This window comes from Pleurodeles waltl, chromosome 1_2 (genome assembly GCF_031143425.1).
Source record: "Pleurodeles waltl isolate 20211129_DDA chromosome 1_2, aPleWal1.hap1.20221129, whole genome shotgun sequence".
Taxonomy (NCBI): Eukaryota; Metazoa; Chordata; class Amphibia; order Caudata; family Salamandridae; genus Pleurodeles; species Pleurodeles waltl.
Window position 1 is genome coordinate 1,198,231,900 of NC_090437.1, and position 14,863 is coordinate 1,198,246,762.

At 44.4% G+C, this 14,863-nt stretch overlaps 1 protein-coding gene across 1 annotated transcript in view; it reads right to left on the minus strand.

Moving 5' to 3' along the window:
- Positions 1 to 14,863, minus strand: part of RNF4 (ring finger protein 4) — a 201,557-nt gene that overhangs the window by 141,168 nt on the left and 45,526 nt on the right. The window lies entirely within an intron of this gene.

The window sequence follows — 14,863 nt, forward strand, 5'->3', positions numbered from 1 at the left end:
AGGTTAAGGTTAAGGTTAAAAACTTAGGAACATGGTTTGACCAAACCTCCCCTTCGATAGCCAAATACCCTGCTTGACTGGAAGTTGTTTCACTATTCTTAAAATGTTAGCCAAGATCTCTGATCATGTTTCCTAGGTGGATAGAAAAGCTGTACTGCAGGCCCTTGTGATCCCAAGATTAAATTACTGTAACTGCCTCTACATTTGAGCCACCAGGGTAGGATCCGGAAGCTTCAAAGAGTGAAAAATGCAGCAGCCCAACTTCTTTTGAAACACCTGAGACAGGCGCATGTGTCCCCGGCCTTGGTTGAACTACACTGGCTCCCCCTGGAAAAATGTATTATCTTTAGAACTATGTGCTTCAGTCAAAAAGGTTTTAACAGAGGACTGCACTACTTTTTCAACTTGGTGAAACCCTAAGCACCTGGCCGCAGCCTCAGATCCATTGGAACAGCACTTGCAGTAATCCCTTGTGCTAAGAAAGCTCGGATGAGTGGTTGAGCCTCCAAGCTCTGGAACACCCATCACCCTTTTTCAGACTATAACCTGTTGAGGCAGCGTTCAGGAAAAAATGTAAAACCTTGCTGTTTAGACAGAGCTAAATCCCCATAGTTCTTACAGTTGTTTGGCACCGGTCTTATGCCTTGGATGCCTTTCATTCAGGGTCTCTAGCTGCTTGCTTTGCTTTTTAATTCTTCCAGCTGGAGTAATCGGAGTGCTTAAAAAACTGCTAACACACATATCTACCTCTATTAGATTTGACCCTCCATATCCTTACTGACTACATTAAATTAAAGAGATATACATTGATCCTGTTTTGGTTGCTTGCAATCTTCATCCTACATTAAAAGATGGCAGATGTTCTGTCCATCGTATTACAGTCAATGTACTGTACAAGGTGGACAGAGCATATGCCATGTTTTGACTGAGTACCCTTTAGGGAACTTAGTAGTCAGCCCAAACATGTTTAGCCCAGTTTTCAGAAGGTAGATATGCTCATACTGTGCAAGAAACGAGCTCCAAGTGCATCCTCAGATTGCTAACTTACTGCAACAAACTGAAAGAAGTTGGATTTAGTGCAGTGCATGCGCTGAAATCATATAAAAGACAAATCTTTCTGAGCCTAAACAAGCTGCCACATGCAGTGTTAGTAAAGAATGATCTGGCGCAAACCTGGCATTAGTCACAACTGAATGGGAAAGACACCTAACGAGGTATTCAAAGCTTAGGCTTATTTTCTGCTGGATCTTATGCTGGAAGAAGGTAGATGAACAGGTTAGGAGTGACCCAAAAACCACTGTACCCGCCTGTTTGCCAAGTTCTTCCTTTGTCACAAAATAGTGAATTTTCCGTTTGGTGCGTTAGAAGTGCATTACAGTCAATATTATGCACATAACAGGGATGAGAACATGTGCCATGTTTGGATGGAGAACGTAGATAGTCCAAAAATGGCCAAACTTGGACAAACGCCAAGGTCCTAAGTCTTTCTGAACATAATCTCTAGGAAACTAAGTACAGCCTGCACAAGCATATTTGGATCAGTTTTCAAAAGTAGTTATGCTCAACCTGTCTACAGAACGGGCAACAAGTGCCTCCTCAGACACCCCCACCTTACTTCCACACACTGCAATGAGTGTACTGAAGACGTGAGAATGATCGGTCTTTCGGAGTGTAAGAAGGCCACCAGGGTGAGGTGTTGGCAAACGTGCACCTGACACCTTCGCAGTATTAGGACCCCAAGTGAGGTGGACACAAACAGGGAGTCAAAGCTTAGCCTGGGTTTGTTTTCATTGGGATCTTATGTAGGTAAAAGGCAAGAAGGTCAAGGTATAAGTGAAACTCCAGACAAGGCACTAACCCTTAACAGTGGCTGGCAGATTGCATGCAGAGGTGATTGTGTGGCTGTTTGAACGTGTGTACTGGTTTACTGGAGGTCTGTTTGTATGTTAAGTTGGCTGATGACTGAGGGAGTGATAAGGCGATTCATTATCAGTCCTGTGGGCACATGAATGTGATAGTCCCTTGAAAGGCTGCAGTTTTGTTGTGAGAGTTGTATGTGTTGGGTCCATGGCTAGTGTCTGAATGCTTTGTGTGGCGCGCATGAGACATTTGAACGGACACTGGTGTCTTGTTGTGACTTCACAGTTTATTACCAGTAAGTTATGGGATATATATTCGGATTATGGTATTAGTACTTACTCTTTGACCTCATTGCTTCTGGTAGTGCAAAAGTCAACAGGGATTAGTCTGAACTTGAGTAGGTGATGGATTCTTCTATGAAACCTCAACACACAGAAAAGTCAACGGATGCGCAACTTGTGTGGATCCCACTCACTTATCCACAGTGTCCTGCAAACCTCAAACGTTACCCAAATGGCTAATATTCACACATTTTCATGTTTCTTTGAAGGAAATTTCAGCAATATGCTGGGATCCACAAAATTTCTACCACTAAGTATTGCTACACTTTCTCTGATAAAAACGCTACCCCACTTGTGTGTGTACATGCGCCTGGCACCTGCAACAGGAATGATCAAACCCGAGAACATAGCATTGGGAAGTGTGTGGAATCTCTGGCTAGTAGGAATGTTGTGGACCCCTACAGATTAGTAAAGTTTCCATCACAAATGTGAGAAAATGATTGTTTAAGGCACGTTTGAGGTGTGCATGGGAGCCACACAAGTCCTAACACTGTATTACAAGGTGGGGGGCGCAATGGGAGACTAGTTTTAAAAAATGACCAGGTTTGCTAGGCTTCCCTGGGTGGCAGCCGAGCCCAGGCCCAAATACTGTAGTTATTCCAATAGCTAAAAATGATTTTTGGATCGGAAATGATATCTTCACATTGCATTCTGGGGCCACAGAAGTGGGTGAGCGTTTTTCAATCGGGAGAAGTGTGAGAAACATAGAATAGTATAACACTTCTTATTAGGAGTTGAATTTCTTTCCATTACTGGCTTCCGAAGGTAGGCCAGTGTGCAAGAAAGATCACAATTTGCAAATTTCCCTCCGAAACACAATATGAAGGGCAACCCCAAATTTAGAGGTGCACAAACACCCGCTATTCCGATACCCAGTATCATGCACACATAAAAAAAATAAAAAAAATACATCCTTCTTTCATACCAAATTCCATACATTAGATTTTATCATATGAATTGCTATATGTTTGTACATAACAAAAATCATTACAAGCTGCAGCTCCATTGTTACCCCTGGGTATTGTGTGCTTTGGACAACCAACAATATATAGCCCTGTGACCAGAAGTGTTTGATGGATGTAATAATATGTTACTTTGGAAATTGGCCGTAACGATAAAAACTACAGAAACAGTGGCGCCAACTGTGATTTTTTTCCTAGTTATTTTCGAATTTTAAAGATTGGTTTCTTTTGGAAACCTGTGAGCATCCTACATAATTTAGAACCCTTGCTGAATTTGGAATTTTGTCTAGTTTTCAGAAAGTATAGCTTTATAGGTTCACCCATGGGTTTTATACACGCTTCCACACCAACTGCAAGTAGGCTGAGACCTCAAACAAAATAGGAAAAATGGACAACCAGTTAGAAACAAAATGTAAAAACTGTGGCGAAAAAATGTTTTATTTATACTCTGCTTGTTCCTGCAAGCTAGGAAGATGGTTATCTTGGCAAATTAGGCCTTTTGTTTTGTTGTTATTTTTTTTCTTAGGAGAAAATCTGCTTTCTTGCGCAGCACTTTTATGCCTTTTTTTTTTTTTACCAAAACACAAAATGTTGCTTTAATTTGGCTACTTTCTTGGTTCCGTCCTGGGGAATCCTCAAACTCTGGTTAACTTTGAGGCCTCGTATTGTGCAGAAAAGAGCATGAAGTGCCCCAAATGTCAAACAAAGAGCTCAGCGCCAAGGATGGAAAAGTCTCAGCCACCAAGGGGTTAACTGTGGTTCTTCTGGGCATGTGCACAAAACAAAAGACCTTAGGACTGGTGTTGCAAGAAAAAGGTGCTTTCTAGAAACTAGTTATCAAGTGCTGATCCAATGCCGACACGATTTGAATTAACCTACAATGCTGACCTGTTCATCATCAGTACAGTCATTTTGCTATGCGTGGAGAAGTGCGAAAAAGGCTGGGAAAAGAGATCAGTTTATCTTGGCTCTCTCATGTACCTTTAAGCAGTAGTGACATGATCAAGAAGTAGTTTAACTTTTAAGTCAGAACACACAAAGAATATCAGACATGGTGACAGCTGATGGAGCTGTGATGGGTTGATAAGGCAACTTACTTTAAACTAGTGGAAAACCTTTGTACACTTTACAGCATATATTTTTCTGGTACGTGGCGTCAATACTGCCAGAATAATGTTCTACAATTCTAACGGTCACTGAACGCTCCACTCAACTTATTCAGGAGCCAAGTCATTAAGTGTGCAGATGTTAGGCTGTGGTGCAAATTTTTTAATGACCGCCCACACACCTCCCACTCTCAAACCTGCCAAAACTTGATGGCCCCTTTTCCTCTATCCCAGTTTTCTTAACCTGTGATGTGAAGACCCCTGGAGGTCTGCAACACCTACTCAGGGAGACCATGACTGCTTAGATAAAAAATATTAACAGAGTGTACATAAAGAAGCAAAATTGAAAATGTTAACATGTTCAGTAAATGTGAATTAATTTGAAATTGAAGGCTAAAAATTAAGTTGGTATCCTCAGATTGATTTTTGGAAACAATGCAAGTGCATCAAACAGAATATTTTATGGATGATGGGTGGCCTCAGTTGAATTTAGCAAAGCTTTAACCTTCCCATTAAAATGTTGATTGTTTTACTATGTTTGTTGAATTTTAAAAATGATGTAATCACTTGTGTATTTGTCTGATGAATGATTGTGTTGTAAGGCTCTTGTCTTCCAGCACAAGGACCCCCTTCATCATTTCCGTTTGAAGATATGAGTTATTGAAAAGTTAACAAGTGATAAATTGATATTTCATCAAATGCACGTTTCTGGCATTTGCTTTTATTCTGTAGATATATAATGAATATGTCTGATAAGCAAGATCAATCAAAAATACATTTAGTGATAACTTTGTGATTAGAGTCTACTCCAGGAATGTCAAATGTTATCATTGTGTCCCCTCCACAGTTCTGTTATTTTATCTATTTTAATCACTAGCTTTTTTGGAGTTTTTAACCACATTAGTGTCTCCATTTTAGTTAGCCTTTCCAGTTTCTTTACTTTGGCCCTGAAACTGATACCAGGATTGTGTTCTCTTGGGAACACAGTCTCCTAGCTTTGCCTTGTGCTTTAGATAGCTGCCAAGTTATTCCAGATAACAAACCCTGTTGTCCAGGTATGCCTCCAACTTCGGAAAAAAAAAAGCTTATTATTTATTCATCTGCTTTAACTAGCATAGCGCTTAGAGATAGCACACTGAGTTTGTAAAAGATAGGACATCAACCTTCAATAAAAAAATTCTTAATAGCCAAGATCCGCTATTGGAAGGTGCAACAGACTATGGGGGTCATTCTGACTACCGCCGCGCGCGGACACCGCGCGCCCGGCGGGAGCCGCCAAAATACCGTACCGCGGTCGGAAGACCGCGGTGGGTATTTTGAGGTTTCCCCTGGGCTGGCAGGCGGCCTCCAAAAGGCCGCCCGCCAGCCCAGGGGAAACCGTCCTTCCCACGATGAAGCCGGCTCGTAATCGAGCCGGCGGAGTGGGAAGGTGCGACGGGTGCTGTTGCACCCGTCGCGTATTTCACTGTCTGCCAAGCAGACAGTGAAATACTCGTAGGGGCCCTCTTACGGGGGCCCCTGCAGTGCCCATGCCAGTGGCATGGGCACTGCAGGGGCCCCCAGGGGCCCCGCGACCCCCCCTACCGCCATCCGGTTCCCGGCGGGCGGACCGCCGGGAACTGGATGGCGGTAGGGGGGGGTCGGAATCCCCTCGGCGGCGCAGCGAGCTGCGCCGCCTTGGAGGATTCAAAGGGGTGGCGGTACACTGACGGGAGACCGCCAGTGTTGCCGGTCTGACCGCGGCTTTACCGCCGCGGTCAGAATGCCCTGCGGGGCACCGCCGGTCTGTCGGCGGTGCTCCCGCCGACCCTGGCCCCGGCGGTCTAAGACCGCCGGGGTCAGAATGACCCCCTATGTTTTTACTGTCCTCAATTCACACTTAACATCTATGCCAAATGGACCAGCTGAAGGGATGTGCAAACTTTTGAAACAATTACGTGAAATTCAGCAACATGTCAATCAGGCATTTTGCGCTTTTTAAAGAATATGAAAGAAAAAAAAAAGAATTGGGAAAGCGAATAGGTCTCGCCTATGTAGGACCTATTGGGTTTGTCAAAGTGTTTTAGCCATGTTGCACACCAGTGTAGCTGCTCTTCAGGATGGCTAAAGGTTAGTGGGATGGAGTGTGGTAGATTGCAGTGGGAGTAGAATGGGATACAATGGAGTGGGGTGGATTGGGGTAGTTTGGAATGGGGGTGGAGTAGATTAGAGTGGTAGATTGGAGTGGGTAGATTGGTGTAGAGTACATTGTGGGAGATTAGAGTGGGGTAGATGGGAACAGGGTAGGTTGGGGTAGAGTGGAGTCGGGTAGATTGGGAAAAAGTGGGGTGCATTGTGGTGGGGTAGGGTAGGCTGCAGTGGAGTGGGGTAGATTACTGTAGGGTAGAATGGATTGGAGTAGGAGTAGATTGGAGTGAAGTCGGGTGGAAGAGTGGAGTGGGGTAGATTGGAGTGGGGTGGGGTTGACTGGAATGGGGAGGATTAGAGTGGGCTAGATAGGAGTAGGGTAGATCAGGGAACATTGGGGTAGAGAGGAGTGGGATATATTGGGGTAGAGCGTAGTAGATTTGGGAAGAGTGGACTGGGGTGGAGTGGAGCAGAGTAGAGAGGGGTAGAGTAGAGAGGGGTAGAGTAGAGAGGGGTAGAGTAGAGAGGGGTAGAGTAGAGAGGGGTAGAGTAGAGAGGGGTAGAGTAGAGAGGGGTAGAGTAGAGAGGGGTAGAGTAGAGAGGGGTAGAGTAGAGAGGGGTAGAGTAGAGAGGGGTAGAGTAGAGAGGGGTAGAGTAGAGAGGGGTAGAGTAGAGAGGGGTAGAGTAGAGAGGGGTAGAGAAGAGAGGGGTGTGGTAGCTGGGTAGATTAGTGCGGTAGATTGAAGTGAAGTAGATTAAACTGGGGTTAACTGGGCTGGAGTGGGGCACATGGGGTAGATAGGAGTAGGGCAGATCAGGCTAGATTGGGCCTCAGTGGAATGGGATATATTGGGGTAGAGTAGAGTGAAGTGGGGTAGATCGAGTAACAGTGGAGTGGGGTAGCCCGGAGTGCAGAATGCTAGAACAGAGTGGAGTAGATGGGAGAGTGGGGTAGAACGCAATGCAGTGGGGTAGGTTGAAGAGGGATAAATGGAGTGGGATAGTCCAGAGTGGGGTAGATTGAAGTGGGGTGGATTAGAGTGGAGTAGCCTGGAGTGGGTGGATTGGTAACTTGGGGGTAGAGTAGGGTCGATTGGAGTGGAATAGATGAGGTACAATGGAGTGGGGTAGATTAGGGTGTGGTAGAGAGCAGTGGGTTTGGTTTGTGTGGAGTATGATTTGGAATGGGAACAATTGGAGTGGGGTGGGTTTGAGCACAGTGGAGTGTAGTAGAGTGGGGTGGGGTAGACTGGGTAGCGAGGGGTGGAGTGGAGTTGGATAGATTGGAGTGAAGTTGAGATTGTGGAAGAGTGGAGTAGACTAGGGTGAGATTGGAGTGGTGTGGAGTAGATTGGAATGGCGTGAAGTGGGGTGGGGTTGGATAGATTAGAGTGGAGTAAAATTGGAGTGAGATAGATTGGGGAAGTGTGTGGTGGATTGGGGTGAGGTGAATTGCACTGGGGTAGGTTGGGGTAGATTGCAGTGGAGTTGGGTATTGTGGGGAAAGTAGGGTAGACTGGAGTGAAGTAGACAGGGGTAGATTGGAGTGGGGTAGATTAGGGTGAGGTAGATTGGGGAGGGGGTAGATTGGGATAGGGTTGGTTTGAGTAGGTGTGGTACACTGGAGTGGGTTAAACTGGACTGGATCAGATTTGGGCAGAGTGGGGTAGATTGGGGGTATGGAGTAAACTGGTATAGGGTGGAGTAACCTGGAGTGGGCTAGACTGGGTGGAGTGGAATGGAGCTGGATAGATTGGAGTAAAGTTGGGAATGGAGTGAGACAGAATGGGGAAGAGTGGAGTGGGGCAGAATAGGGTGGAGTGGGGTAGAGTGTAGGGGAAGATTAAGGTGGTGTGCTGTGAGGCTCAGAGTAGTGTGGTAGAATGGCTGGATTACAGTAGGGTAGATTGGAACGGAGTGGGGTAGTTTGGAGTGGGGGTAGACTGGAGTGTGGTAGAGCAGGATGGAGTATAGTGGGGTAGATTAGGGTGGAGAAGACTAAAGTAGAGGTTGGTGAAGTGGAGTTGTACAGATTAAAGTTGAGATTAGAATGGAGGGAGAGACAGGGGAAGAGTGGGGTAGAGTGGAGTGGGGTATATTAGGGTGGAGTGGACTGGGGTAGATTGGGTGGTATAGGATAGGTTGTAATGGAGTGGAATAGATATGGGGTAGGTTGGATTAGGGTGGGATTGAGTTAAATTGGAGCGGGGTGGAGTGGGTTATATTGGCCTGGGGCAGATCTGAGTGGAGTTTGGTAGATTGGAGTGAAGTGTGGTAGTTTTTGGGCAAAGTGGTAGATCGGAGTGCTGTAGATTGAGTGGAGTAGAGTGGAGTGGGGTAGACTGGAGTGAAGTTGGGTACATTGGAGTGAAGTCGCGATTGGAATGAGACTGGGGAAAGTAGAGTGTAGTGGGGTAGATTTGATTGGGGTGGAGTGTAATGTAGTACAGTGGGGTTCAATGCAGTGAAGTAGAGTGGGGTAGAGTGGAGAGTGGTAAACTGGAGTCAAGTGGGGTAGATGGAGTGGAGTAGATTAGAATGTGGTAGATTACAGAAGATTGCAGTGGGATCAGGTAGATTTAAGTGGAGTGGGTTGGACTGGGGTTCATTGGAATGTAGTGGGATAGTTTGCAGTGAGGTAGAGTGGGTTGGAGTATATTGCATCAGCAGTGGGGTAGGTTGGGGTACAGCAGGGTAGAGTGGAGTAGATATGGGTATGATTGGGGTGGGGTAGACTGGGGCAGGGTGGGTTAGAGTGGAAAGGTGAAGATCTGAGTGGAGAGTGATAGATTTGAGTGGGGTAGTTTGGAGTGGGGTGGGAAAGATTCAAGTGGGGTAGATAGCAGTGGAGTTGGGAGTGTAGTGGGGTATACTGGAATGAAGTGGGGTAAACTAGACTGGATAGATTAGAATGGAGTGAGGTAGAATGAAGTGGAGTCGGGTAGACTGGAGTTGAGCGGGTTGTACTGGAGTACATTGGAGTGGGGTAGGTTGGGGAGGAGTGGGATAGGCTGAGGTGGGGTAGGTTAGAGTGGCGTAGGGTAAATTGGGATAGAGTGGAGTGAGGTACACTGGGGGTAGATTGGAGAGAAGTGGGGTAGACTGGGTGGAGTACATTGGGGTAGATTGCAGCGAAGTGGGGTAGGCTGAGGTACACTGGAGTGGTGTTGGATAGACAGGAGTGTGGTAGATTGGAGTGGGGTGGGGTAAGTAGTGTAGAGTGAAGGGATCTATAGTAGAGTTCCATGTGTTGTGAAGTGGAGTGTTGCAGAATGGAGTGGCGTGGCATAGAGTGGCGTGGCATAGAGTGGAGCATGCATGGTGAGGTAGCGCACTGCCATTATAGACAACACATTTTCAAATTGAACATAATAATTGCCCCGAAATACGGTTTTACTGCACACAAACGATAATGTGCGCAAATGTCATCACGTAGTGTACTGATGTGTTTTTATCTATTCAAATATTTGGTTCCACCACGCTTCAGAATTACAAATAATGTGCTTCATTTGTGCTAATTTTGATATATTCTGAAACATCAGCACAGTTCATTTTGTTGTGTGCAAAACATCCTACACCCTCTCCTCTTACATGGGTACTCCGCATAACTGTCACAAACTCTCTCACTTTCAAGACAGGAAGAAAAATAAACACCAAGCTCCATAGAAGAGAGAGTCTGACATTTGACACCTGTCTTTAAATGCACAGCAATGTGACCAGATAAGAACAAGATTAAAAGGCCTTTTTATAGAAAGCGAGTTTGCGGAAGAATACAGTAAACAAAACTTGGGCATCAGGAGGGACAAACTCAAATTGGACGTCCTAAAGTAAATAAAGCCAGCAAATGGAAATCCAGCAAATGTGACTTACAAACCACAAAGTCAATGGTAAGCAACGGGCAGAAAGCATTCCAAGGTCAGCTTTTTGAATGTCCCACAGTGACTTAAGCAAACTAGACAGCTGCGCTGTCTAGTAGGCTTTAGTCTAAAAATAATGACCTGGGCTAACATGACTGCTCGGAATTAAGGTTACAAAGTTTCAGCCCTGTTGGGTCGTTATTCAGTTTGTCAACAAGAGGTCATTACTGGCACTGCCACACGCTCCCGGACTCTAGTCAGTGCACTCCCCCACACCATGGACAAAAGTTGCTTGAATTCTGTTAATTTGTTTTGTTCCCATGCTCCCAGAATATACTTTTAACCAAACAGACATGAAAGTACACAACCTGACATATTGGCTCAATTTCAGGAATTTTGCATTCACATAAAATGCTAGACATTTGTGCAAGATCAGGCCAGCATAACACAAATTTCACCCAGACTAAACAATACTAATCCAAGGCCAATGAAGAAATCTGCAAACCTTTGAAGAAATCATTTAAAAATTAATAAGGTCAACCAAAGTGCAACGCGTCCATAATTAGCTGGAATTTAGCAGCCACAGCTCAAATTCATCCAAGGTTCGTTACACACACCCGGCCTACATGCTACTGCATGCACTACCCAAGGTAGATAAACTAAGATCAACCACATGACTGGCTCGAGACTCTCCATCGCACTGCTCCCTTAAGCCTTTAACTGCCTAATCCATCAATGATTAGAGGAAGCACACTTTGGTATATTCAATCCAGCTGTTCAAAATAAACAGACATAGCCAGTCGAATGAAAACCTATTGTGTAGTGATAACTCTTTTACTGATATACTTCCAGCGGGATTAAAAAAAAAACATTGGAGATTTAGAGTGGTTGCTGTTCGTTGTTTCTTCTTAAGCGGGATCATGCACTTACAATATTTTCAAGGGACATAGGGGGCAGACACAGCAAGTAAGATTAACTGAAGATGAGGCATCATTGTCTGCCCTCTTCTCAGAAGCTCATCTGTTCAGCACATTATGGATGGATACAACCATTCTGTGATTAACAAGCAAGCCAAATATGCGATAATGACCTGGTACATCAGGGAACTTAGCATACCTAAATGGCATTATGTTAATTCATACCTGCCCTGCAGAAAGGCAAATACAGTAATGCTCCAAGACATGCACCTAGCAGAGACTATTAAAATAAAGAGACAGTAGATGTGGCAACTCTAGTATCACACTTATTCAGCATTTGCTCGAAGGAACTTTAATCCCTTAGGACAATACCTAGACTCCCTTTGAACCCTTGAAACAAGTAGTGGATATCGAGGGTTGGTACGTCCTTCTGATGGCCCAGCTTGATGGGGAAGTGGTACTGTTGGTTAACATAGATGCGCCAAGGTTTTTGGGGGAGGAGGGGGCCTAATTATTTATCTAAGCAACTAACCAGGTTTACTGGCTGTCCCCTATTTATAGTAGAAGGCCTTATTGAGGTGTAAAACATTAATATCGATATATCACATCCTTCCCTGGCTTCTGCCGCATCAGCAAGGGGAGCTAAAGCACTATTTAGTGGAGGCAACATTGGGCACTGAGAAGACACCTGGAGGCGAATGCACCCTGACCTAATAGAATACTTGTGCTACTCCATGATCTGCATGTCAGATTAGACAAAAGATATAAGAGATAACTTCTCCCTTATTTGCTCAACACAGAATATCTGGGTATAACATATTCTGACCATAACCCTATGATACCACACCTCACTTGGGGCTATCCATGAGATGTGGTGCCAACGTGAGACTACAGTCTCATGCCCTCAAACACCCTGCTTTTAAAGGCAAGATGAGTGAGAACTTTATTAGAAGATGTTGAAGCCAATGAGGGGACAGCAATTGGCGCCACTAACAAATGGGAGGCATTTAAGATAGTGTCTGTGGGGCCTGCTTTGTAACAACATGTGATCCCCGGTCACCTCTCACTCTGCAACTGACCACCACAGAAAAACAAATGCAGCATTTGAATCCGGTCACACACCAGACCTTGACGAGTAGAGAGAAACAGCCCCAGTAGAAAGAACATGTGTTGCAAATAATGGACTTACGTTGATGACGATTGCTAGCCTTGAAAAAGCCCAAGAGATATTTACCATAGGGGCGAAACACGTGTCCGCTCTGTTTCTAATCTTTACAACCTTTGCTTGGCTCGCCGTTTCAAATGTTTACGACCTTCGTTTAAAATGGTCAGCATTAAAAAAAAACTTTCGATTCACCACCCTGACCCATTGAGTTAATTTTATATTGTAAACTGTTATAAATCACACATTTGGAACCTTACATCTGGATATTAAGTGGGTTTTTCAATTCTCCACTGTTTCAATATTTTGCATATTGTAAGCTTTAACATAGATGGACATGCGAAACTGGGAGATTTTTATCAGTTGATTTACGTAAAGTATTTGATACAATCAACTGGCCGTAACTCATGTCAGTGCTGAGGAAAATCAGATCAGGACATGGCTTAATCAACTGAGTAAAAATATTGTACACATCTTTAGTGGCCAGAGTACAGTCAGGGAAGGTCGTCTTAGTGAGGCAAGGATGCGTCCAGTCCCTGCTCTTGGTCGCCCTGAGGATGGAGCCGTTAGCAGCCTGCTTTATGGCGCAGAGCAGATCAATGGGGTTTAAAACAGTGGAATTACAGCATTTTATAGTCTTATCTGCAGATAAAGCCTTGATCTTTCCTGGAGTACTGGATCAGGGACTATGCCATACAATAACAATACTAGATGACGTTGGTCAGATTTCAGGACTTGCGGTTACTGGATCAAGAAGTGCATATTCTCAAATTAGATCAAGCATATCAATACCTACGGCAGAGCAGGGGAGGGAAGGATAATATAATGTGAACTTTGAGATTTTGCTTATTGTATAGTATTCATATTACAAAGCTAACACTGGTAAAGCAATCTGAGCACTATGATACACTGTGGACTTCTGAAACACTTAAGTATCACGGGGGTGGCAATGACCACAATCGTAATGCTCCCTATGATGCTTTCCTATGCCAACCGCCCATATACATTTTCCCTGAAACACTAAAGGGACTTCGACTAACAACATTAATGCTTTGGACAGAGGAAGGAAAGGAGTCATGTTGAGTACACTGAAACTACCGACTGAAAAAGGAAACTTCGAGTACTATCACATAGTTGCCCAACTACAATGGCTGGCAAGATGGCCATCGAGAGTAGCACATAGGTAAGAAACATGAGCATGGTTTAGAAACACCCAGAGTTATTAGATTCCCTTTTCACTGTATCAACATACAGGGCGAGGGATAAATCACTGCTTGTGGAGTCAATGGTCCAATAGTGCAGAAAACATCAATACAAGCATTGTCAATCTCAGACTGACTCCCCTGATATACCGCTGAAAGCGAAGTTCTATAAAACAAGAAGTAGAGTGCAGGAATAGAACCGTCTTGGGGTAACTGTTCTGGGAGGCAGGTCTGACCCAAACAAATTATACACTTTGTAGAAATAACGGAAACATCTAATGCTTCCCCAGGTCTCCTCCTGGCTTATGCTGGCACTACATAAAAGGTGGAGTCCTGCAGTTGTAATGGAACCCGACCATAACCACAATCTAAATAGTGTACTAACACTAGGGCAAACCTGTCACACAATTATACAGAGCATTACACACAGACTTAGATGATGACCTAACCAGCCTAAGGGATAAGTGGACACTAGATCTAGGACCAGAGTTCACAGATAGAGACTGGGAGACAGTTTTAGAATATCTGGCCCAGATCTGTAGAAATGCATGGTTTAAATTATATCGATCATTCTACCTGCATAGAACATATCTGACTTCCGAAGGGCCAGGGTTGATGTTGCAGAATCTAATACTGCAATGTTCAATGTGTGAGAAAGAAACAGCAGGATTTTATCACATGGGATGGTCTTGTCAGGTTGCTGCAAAGTACAGTGGAACAGTGGTGGACCAAATAGAACAGACAAGTAGTCAGCCAGCAATATTAATCTGAAATGTCTGTTAGAGGTAAACCTGCAATATAAAAAAAAAAAAATGGAAGAAAACAAATATACCTGGCTTTAGTACTGGTAGAACGGTGAATAGCCACCACTTGGAAATCCCTTTAAGGCTGAAACATGTTTAAATGGACAGACCTAGCTCAAATTGAACTGGAGATGCTCACTATAGACAGAGAGCTAGGCATATGGGAACAAATGCAGATCTGGGTGGGGCATCTGATTTCAATCAATCATTCATTTTGTGAAACAACAGAACCTCTTAACACATAGATGTTAAGAGTCACCAGATGTCCAGCTGGTGAAAATAGAACAAACACGAAATAACCTACCAGAAGTACCACAGTTTGGGCTGGGGTCTTAGTTATGCTATCTATCTTGATGGGGTCTGCCTCTACTAGTGCCAAGAAAATACTTTGATGAAGGAGGGTTCTACTAAATCCCATTTAACTCCACAAAACAACAAACATGCTGGCCTTGAGGGTTCAAACAAGAAGTGCTAGGGACTAGCAGGACTGGGCTAGTGTCCAGTCATTATATAGTAGCCTCCGACA